Source organism: Zingiber officinale, chromosome 7A (assembly GCF_018446385.1).
Source record: "Zingiber officinale cultivar Zhangliang chromosome 7A, Zo_v1.1, whole genome shotgun sequence".
In the NCBI taxonomy this organism is placed as follows: Eukaryota; Viridiplantae; Streptophyta; class Magnoliopsida; order Zingiberales; family Zingiberaceae; genus Zingiber; species Zingiber officinale.
Window position 1 is genome coordinate 94,021,528 of NC_055998.1, and position 9,905 is coordinate 94,031,432.

Consider the following 9,905-nt stretch of genomic DNA (forward strand, 5'->3'; position numbering starts at 1 on the left):
ACAACAAGTCTAGCTAGTCTCCAGTAATATAGAACTTTAGAGTTTGCAAAGTATATAACAAAAACTGACTAACACACTACAAGAAAATTGGGATTCTACAACACTTAAACGACAACGCTTTTTATAAAAAGCGTTGTCTATTTTTTTTTAACAACGCTTTTAGTGAAAAGTGTTGTCTATTTCATTATTTTCTTATTAATAGACATCGCTTTTCTAAAAACCGTTGTCTATTAGTGATTTTTACGGGTCAAAGACAACGCTTCGTAAAAAACGTTGTCTATTAGACTGATTTTTAGTGTCTACGACAACGTTTTATAAAAAGCGTTGTCTATGTTCAAAATCTCATCTAAATCTTGATTAATACAAACCATTGGATCTAAATCTTGATTAATACAAACCGTTGGATCTAGGTAAGGAGTAGAAAACCCGAACCCTTCTCCCAACTCCTATCTTCCGACCATTTTTGATCCCGAACCCTTCTCCCAACTCCTCATCTCACGCGGCCTTCTCCATCCAACTCCTCGGCAAACCCCTCTCTGGCACTGCTTCTTAAGATCAAGGACAGGGGGATGGTGGTGAAGGATTGGGTAGAGCAGGCGGAGATCCTGCGGCACTGGGCGGTGGGAGGCTTTGTGAGCCACTGCGGCTGGAACTCAGTGACGGAGGCGGCACTGTACGAATACCGAGTCGTCGCCACGCCGCCCCCAAATCTTGGTGAGTCTTCCCTAATCCAAGCTCGCTTTCATGTTATGCGATCGCGTTTTCTTCTTCGACGTGGAAATCTGTCTTCGATTCACATTTTGATCTTGACACAATACGCGCAGATCGTTCGTTTTAGGATAGAATCGTCGACCTTGCAGTCGCGATCTAGGGTCTGATCTCTCACTCAACTCGTTGCCCTGGTCGTCTCCTACCACCACCGTCGAGGAAAGGGGTTCTTCGATTCCTATGTCTGGCGCTGTGGAACCATCGGAGTCGCATCCTCCGTACTCTCCCTCCCACGAGGAGTACAACCCTGAGCTGCCGGTTGCTCTTCCGGAGGATAGTGATGGCACTCCGCACTTGTGAGAATTTGAGACCTTTTGTGAAATTTTGAGATCTTTCTCAAGCTCCCTTCTTTGGTCTTGTTTCTTTTTCCTTGTTGTTGTCCTTTTTCTTGCCATTATATTCGAGTCCCAAATCAGTAATATAAATTGATTAATCAATACCAAACTTGCATCGTGGTCTAATTGCATGCCAGAGATGATCTCTCTTCTTTTCCTTTTGCCGCTTTATCTTTCCCTTTCTTTTTTACCGTCACTGCCTGTTGCAAATTTCAGACATTCCTGGCCATGTTTGTGGCTCAAAGATCCCAAAAGCCAGCTTGGACTCGTCAATGGCCACCTCCACATCTCAGATGCCCTCCACGCCCCCTCTCTCTTTTCCTCAGAGCAAACGTTGATCCTTGAGCTCGGCACAATCCCCTCCTCCTCGATCCTTTCGTTGCCTTGTTCCTAGGTATGCTTTCCTTTAGAAAAGCAACAAACAAAGATGCTCTCATTCCCTTGCTGAACTCCTGGAATCAATGGGAACAACTTTGCCCGCACACTATATAACCAACACTAATCTCATAATAGTTTTACTGGTTCCCTTTGTTTTCATGTGATTATTCGCTTCTCGCACACACAGAATCATCCTCTGCTTATTGCAACCTAGGAGTTTGTATGGAGGTAATTAATACTAGTGTGTAAGATATGATTTCCTAAAGTTTTCAGGACTTTGAGGATATAGAATCATATTCTTATTCATAGAACTCATGCTAATGTATGTTTCAATGGCACAGACTATAGAGCTAAAGGTGGACATGGTTGCATTACATGAGAAGAGATTGAGGAAATGTTTGTCCAAAGTGAAAGGTAAATAGTTACTTATAACATATATTTTAATGTGTATGTTTATCATTAATAATTTGTCTCTAATTTTTATAGGCTCCTTGACAACAAGATGCCAAATAATGTGGTTACTATGTGATGCGATTTATGAGACAAATTGTTGAAGAAGTTGAAATTATTGAAAGAGATTCACTACGATCTATAGTAATGTTTACTTACTTGTGTCTCAAATTATTTGAAATAAACTATTTAAAATATGCAAAGTCAATGTTGATTTTTTTTTCTCATTAATGTTCACAGTTCACACAAGCAGAGTATTCTCGAGAAGAAATTGATGAGGTGCGATCGGAGTTGGCAGAATGTATACAAGATCATATTTATGAGTAGGTGCGTTCAAGTTTATGTAAGTTCATTACCTTGTTTTAGCTAAGGTTTATGTAATTAAGTTCATTATCTTTAGCAAGAAGCAACTTTTTGCTTCTTTAGAATCCATTTTCAGCTATGAGATGCAATCTACCCTTGTTTGTTATTCTCAGTTTAATCTGTGATAAAGAGTCTTCTTGGTCATTAACTGAATTATATAAACTGAATGCATTTTAGAATGGATAAATACTGAGATGTGCTCCCTGAGCTTCTAATTTTGACAATTGTCTGCACACTATATATTCGAAGTACTATATATCTATAATCTATCTAGAAATTATATGGAAAATAAAAATGCATATATATATATATATATATATATATATATATATATATATATATATATATATATATATATATATATATATATATATATATATATATACACAGAGTTATGGTTAGAAGTTTTCTAACTCATTCTCTCTATATGGATAAATATAGTTAGTTCTATAATATTTATTAAAGTAATTAATACAGAACTAAAATAAATCGCTAAACTAAGATTGAGTAATAGGTAAGATTTGGTAGTTTTCCAGATTTCTATATATTAATTTTCTCTTACATTATGTGTTACATGGGCTTGCTTAGCTTAGAGCTTAGAGCATTGCATTTGTAATGTAATGGCCATCAGTTTGACTCCGAGAATTATTATTAAAACGTTTATTAATTCATTTGTTGTAGTCACTTGGATTATGACTAGGCATGGATGACAAATAATCGAGTCTACTTAGCCCAAGTCCAAACTTGAATCATGCCAATTCATACAGACCGAAAAGTGAAGTGTGCCTGATCAAAAGAAAACATAATTTCTTTATCTGGTAAATGGTTTAGTGCATTACTCTTTGCAACTGAAGCAGATTCTTTGTGTTTCCAATGCCTTAAGGCTGGTTGTTACATCATTTTCAATAAATCTCCTCCTTTAGCATTTCATTGTGCAGCACCAGCAACTTCATAGTTAACTTTTAAAATGCGTTACAGTGTTGCAATCCTCTGAAGAATATTAATGTCCAAACCAGAACATTAGCAATCGGGTAAGCACTTGATTGTTCATTTTATGATACTTTTATCTTCAAGTGGGTCATGATTCACTTTACAACTTCTATCTTTGAGGAATATGTACAGTTTGAGTTGCAAAGCGTGAACGCACCACCAGACCACAAGGCCCCACTGTCTGCCAGATTTGGCTCAGCTTTAAGCTTCGGCACGCGTTTGATTCTACCTTTTCTCCTTCACGCTTGTTCTGCTTTGGTACAGTGGAGTTGGTGTGCCACACTGATATATTCTATTCTATGGTTGTGAATGATGAGTGATGAATATCAAATATATGCAACTCTGTACGTCCAAAGCATTTGAAGGCCCTAGCACCAGTGCACATTAATACTAAGTTTATCAAGCTGGATGCTGAAGTTAGTCAACATAAAAAACTCTGTTGCTTTCATAATTCTAAAGCTGGAACTGACCATACCAGATTTTCCACACAGAATGCACTATATTTTTCGTGACGAAATTGGCAATCAAAACACTGTCCTGTGTTATTTTATTCAGGTGAAATTTCAGTATATCAATTTTTTTTCGCTTGGATTTAAAGCAATCCCTAGTTTGTTGCAAAATTATCTTCTTTTTTTTTTAAATGCAATATTGTTAAAGTTAATTACTAAATCTCTGTTTCAAATTTTTGTAAATCAGATTCAGAAGTGAGATTTGTTTTATCATCTTTTAGTTAATCTACCTTCAGTTTATTGCATATGATGTATAGAGTCAGTAGTACTAAATTCAATGGCTCAAACTGATTTTTTCTTTCATTCCAGGAATGGCATTGCCTTTGATAGGATAGTCGGCTTTCAAGATCTTGGAAGCAAAGATGATTTTACTGCCAGAGCTTTAGAAAATCTTCTTAAAAGAAAAGGCAAGCACTTTCTACTTGCTTCTTCTTACACGTATGCTGGTCGTTATCTAACATGATTCTTTTTCTAGGAATTATTAAATGTATCAAGAAAACTGCATAAATAAAAAAAAACAAGTGTAACTTTCAAATGCAAGGATCGGATTGGATTGGAGGGAGGATTAACAAGAAGAACATCTATGTGTACCTGCTAAGAGCTGCAGAATCTGGATGAATACCACCACTATAATTGTGATTTGAGTAATGAAAGCCCTTTGGTAGTGGTCTCCTATGCAAAATGCAAAGTGTATCTCACTATAGGGGAGGAAGTAAACTTGGGAGAGCATGTGCTTGCCTCTTAGTAGATCAAAGAACAAGCTGCATGAGATCAGTTTAATAAAGCAGTCAGATAGCTACATGCAATTTGAAAACTATTTTACATCAAGGATCTGAAAATCTTCATTAAGATTAGTGTAAATTTTGTTTCTTTTGGTAGAATGTCATGATGATTGTTTTGTTTCTTTTGAGAGCCATCAGTAATGCTCATATATGAACTTGAAACATATTATTGCTACTTTTGTAGGTGGATACAGGACAATCGAGATCAGTACACTAAGGAGCGTCTGGATTCAGTAATTGATCAGTACACTAAGCGTATGGATTCAGTAACTACTGTACTATTTTGAGTAAACAGATTGTTGGCTACTTCAGTATTCAGTATTCAGTAAACAGATTGTTGGCTAAACAGATTGTAGCTGTTCAAAACAGATTTTTTGTGCTCTTTTGTTTTATATGTGAATATCACTATATACTTTGAAACAGAATTAGTGTAAATTTTGATATTTACTAGTTTTTCATGTAATTAATTATTAATATTACTTCAACGTCAGATTTCTATTATTTTTATGAGTTTGATTATATGTAAAATTCGAATCTAGACATGGTAAAAGAAAAATAATAGTTTCGTAAATATAAAAATAATGATTTTTAAATAATTTTTTTTCTTTAAAACGACAACGCTTTTAAAGCGTTGCAAAAAGTGTTGTCTTTGTAAAAAACAACAACGCTTTTAAAGCGTTGTAATAGTGTTATCTTTGCAAAATATGACTACGCTTTTAAAGCGTTGCAAAAGTGTTGTCTTTTCTACCAAAAACAACGCTTTAAAAGCGTTGCAAAACGTTGCCTTTGCATAAAACGACAACGCTTTTAAAGCGTTGCAAAAGCGTTGTCTTTGGTACAAACGACAACGCTTTAAAAGCGTTGTCGTTGAGCAGACTTTTTACAACAGTGCCTTTAACAACGCTTTTTTAGGCAAAAAGACAACGCTTTAAAAGCGTTGTCTATTAGCTTTTTTGTTGTAGTGACAAGGTTTGCTATTTTTTTCATTGTGATATACTCTAAATTAAACTTCTCATACAGTATTTTCATAAGCAACCAACAATATGATAACACCATTAAAACAAAGGTAGAACAATGTAACACGAGATTTTCTATTTAGATGTCGGTGAAGAGGAGGGATTGCAGCTCCTAGTGCTCCTTAATTTGTTAAAGTCTCTTCATTTTTTTAGCTTGTCGGCATTCTTCCCAATACTCTTGAGGACACTTATTCGAATAAAGATATATATTACAAATTAGAAACTAAACTGTATGCGTCATTCTAATTGCATTGCATAAATGTTACATAACCATAAAAACCATTTGATATAGTCATCTAACAGAAGTGCAAAAAGCGTTATCTATGTAACATAAATGGTAACCTCTTGAAACAATATGGTGGCTCTTAAATTTCTTATTAAGCAGAATTTTCATTCTATGTCACTGCATACAAAGCTTCTATTATAAACCATGCAAACATGATTTTTCCCAGTGATCAAGCAGCATTAATTCTAAAAGGTACAATCTAATGCAAACGTTCCCACACACTCCATATGATACTAAGGAGTAAGTCATACATTAAATTCTAAAAGGGGCAATTAAAGGAAAGAATGTCTTTAATAAAAATGAATCCAGAAAGTTACCATAGGCTTTGGATTAATACTTTAAGTTTACATTGATCATGAGCTAAATCATAAAAAGAGAAGTGGAGTGACATGTTACATCAGTTGACTTTCTAATCTTTAATTTAAGTTTCACCATTTAAAGAAACAAGTCTATTTCTTCCTCTTGATATCTCAAGATCTATTACATCATCAAGTTGATGCATAGGATACCAATTTAGATGTTAACAGCTTATAAAGTATATTCCTCATTAAATTTGTGTCCTCACCTTAAGAAAATCTGGAATATACTATTTTAAAGTCATGAACACGTTAAGGTTTTCACCAACTATAGTAGGGATGGCTGTAGTAATTACCTGAAACAACATAAATCGTTAGTTTTGAAGGCAGAGTAGAGAGATGTCATGCAACTTTTAGAAATTAATGCAACATAATCTTAAAGAATAACATTATAGCAGGATAAAGATGCTAAAAAGAGCTGTAGATTGAAGAACAATCTATCATTGATCTAGACTTCTTTGGTTAAAAAGTATGCTACAATCCCAAATTAAGGCATCTCATAGAGCAAAACAAATATCATTGAATTTTGAACTACGATATGAAATAACAAAACAAATATGAAATTAAACCTAAGGAACAAAAGAGCAAAGCAAGTATGAAATCTAATCCTAATTAATGAAAGACATCTTATCTATCCATTAGTAGTGATCTCATAGCGCATTGTCACTCTACACTACGATTTCACCATTAACGGAACCAAACTAAGGAATGAAAGAGCAAAGCATTAAATTAACCTAACCTAAGAAATGAAAGACGATGCAAATAAGAAAACCTAGTCTAACTTAAGCTATGATTGCAAGGAAATTAAAGACAACATAAAGTAAGCAACTAAAGAAATTAAGCATAGAACGTAATCTAGAGCATTAAAGAAATTTAATCTAACCTAACCTAATTGCATGAAAATGAAGAACAAACATCATGAAAATATAAATCACTAAACTAACAAGCATTGCATGGAATTACTCTAAAGAAATAGCATCAATTAGAATAACACAATTGGTTGAGGCATTTCACGGAACATGTTGTGTGCGAAAATCAAACTAGCCAAAGTGTATGCAATCTAAGCATAGGAAGTTCAAATCAATACAAGAATTTCACATTCAACAATAACAATCCACAGAAATAAACCAATGCATAACCAAATCAACACAAACAACACATGAAGATCAAACTAATGCTGGAAGGAAGCTGTTGTTGAAACCTAGGATTTGATGTGCTGTGGTGGACAATCGGTGAAGGTGCTGTCCAGATCTGTGTGAAGAAGTCAGAACTTGTTCTGTTTGCTCTCGCTGGAAAGAAGAAGCTTCACTCAAAACGACCAGCTTCTGAACTCCTAGAATCAATGAACAACTGCCAAGAAACCGGCTGAGCTTGCTTCAACAACTGTGTTGATGAATGAAGCTTCCACCAAAGAACCCCCTCGGATGGAAGATGAACGGAAGTAATGGAGATGCTGGAATGAACCGTAGCTCCTGAACTCCCAGAACCGATGAACAACAACCAAATACCGGCTGTGCTTGCTTCAACAACGGTGATGATGAACGAACCTTCCACCAAGGAACCCCCTCGGATGGAAGATGAACGGAAGTAATGGAGGTGATGGAATGAACCGCCGCCAACCTCTGCCTCTACCTCCTGAACCCAAGTAGGAAGAAGTGAAGAAGACCGCCGTAAGGTGAAGGATCTTGTCGGAGAACCCCTCTGACAAGGTGGATGCTCGTTGCTGCTGCCGTCGCTCGCTATTGCCGCTAAGAGATGTTTGCTGCTGCCGTCATCGATTGGAATCCAGAAGAGGAAGATTGGGCAGTGGATGGCCGGCCAGCGGCGGTGTGTAGGTAGAGGTTGCCGCCGACCGTTGGTGAAGGAGAAGAAGTGGAAGGGCGGTGGCATCGCGAGCCCTAGCTCGAGGAGAAGCTGTGCGAGAAATAAAGGAAATCAGGGGTTCTGGTACTGTGCCCTGTGAAGAAATAAAGGAAAGGGAATGGTTTTCTCCTCCTTTAATGTGGGCCGTTTGATTTGATGAAGATGGATCCATTTGATCTAGCTGATGAAAAGATGAGTGGTGCGGATCTAGTTGCCTTCTTGCTTCGATCCAATGGGCCATGTAGCTTCAAATCTGGATGGAGGGTTGGATGGCTTAGATCTGAATGAAGGAAGAAGATTTCTCTTGATCTGGATCAACGGCTCATATTAATTCTGCTTGATCTCCATCATTTGACCTCCAAATAAAGTCAAATTTGGAGGAGGAGCGTCTTTCGCGGAGGAGTTGCGAAGGAGGAGTCGGAGATAGGTTTTTGTTCATTTGAAGAGTCACAGAGAAGTGGGTTTTAGGTTTTTTTTCATGAAGTTAAAAAAACTGTCGTGTTTTTAGGATTCAACAACATTCAATAGACAACAGTTTAATAAAACTGTTGTATATTATCACATAAACAACACTAAAAGACAATAGTTTTTTAAAACCGTTGTCTTTGACACACATTAGACAACAGTGTTTTGAAAAACTATTGTTATTTAAAAAAATATTATGGTGAACAACAACAATTTTCAATAAAACTATTGTTAAACGAAAAAAGACAACAATTTCTTGAAAAACTATTGTCTATTAGGTGTGGTTAAATTCAGAAATTCTTGTAGTGACTCATTAGGTCTTTCACATGGCTTCACTCACCAGGATTTTCCTTCTTCCTAGCTTCACTCACTAGGACTTCCAAATTGCCTGACTTCACTCACCAGGACTTTCACTTCTACCTAGCTTCACTCACTAGGATTTTCCATACTACCTAGCTTCACTCACTAGGACTTTCCAGTCAAGTATCCAGTCAACCTTGACCTACTTGACTCTTCTACAACCCAGTCTGATCCAACCCTGATTAGAGTGGCATTGTACCAACAATCTCCCCAGATGAACAATTGCACCTTCAATCTTCATCTATTGTCTTCAATGTATTGTCAAACATCGAAACCCAAACATCAAGACTCAAACTCGAGCCAACTCAAGTTTAGTCAATCAGGTCAGACTTGACCTAGGGAATATTGCACCAACAATCTCCCCCGACCTAGGGAACATTGCACCAACAGGAGCAACATGAATGATTTTTTATGTCAAGATAGAAAAATAAAGTTTGTAGATTGATGAAGTTATTATACTACTTAAAATAAGAACCAAAATAGTGGTATGAGAAATTTGACCATATCCTAAAGGAAAATAGATTTAAGATCAATGAATGTGATAAATGTGTCTACATGAAAATCATAGAGAATGACTATGTCATCTTGTGCCTATATATAGATAATATACTTATCATTGAGAGTAATAATAAAATAATTAAATCCACTAAAAATGTGTTGAACTCAAGATTTAACATGAAAGACATAAGCTTAGCTGATGTGATGCTAGGAATCAAAATTCTTAAAATAACAAAAGAACTTGTTCTTAATCAGTTTTATTACGTAGACAAGATTCTTGAAAAAATCATCAAGGGTGATACTGTGTTGGCATGAACTTCGATGGATACAAATCACCATCTATTGCAAGATTCAAAGAGAAAGTATCTCTCAGATAGAGTACACTCAAGTGATTGGAAGTTTGATGTACCTGATGAATTGTACACGACTAGACTTAGCCTACGTAGTAAGTAAAGTGAGTAGATACATAAGTAATCCTAGTGTTGA

General features: G+C 36.1%; 1 long non-coding RNA gene across 9 annotated transcripts; it reads left to right on the top strand.

The window, feature by feature from the left end:
- The first annotated feature begins 465 nt into the window (after positions 1–465).
- LOC122001811 lies at positions 466–4,997 on the top strand. Of its 9 annotated transcripts, none has more exons than XR_006117481.1 (11): positions 466–714; positions 825–1,497; positions 1,669–1,709; positions 1,823–1,895; positions 1,968–2,075; positions 2,172–2,258; positions 2,976–3,112; positions 3,273–3,325; positions 3,417–3,700; positions 3,776–3,839; positions 4,103–4,730. It is a non-coding gene; the product is annotated as an uncharacterized LOC122001811 (long non-coding RNA). The 9 variants fall into 9 exon arrangements; XR_006117485.1 differs by lacking the exon at positions 466–714 and having other exon boundaries at positions 1,201–1,223; positions 1,320–1,497; positions 4,103–4,729; XR_006117482.1 differs by lacking the exons at positions 466–714; positions 825–1,497 and adding an exon at positions 4,760–4,997 and having other exon boundaries at positions 1,513–1,709; positions 4,103–4,649.
- The last annotated feature ends 4,908 nt before the right edge of the window (positions 4,998–9,905 follow it).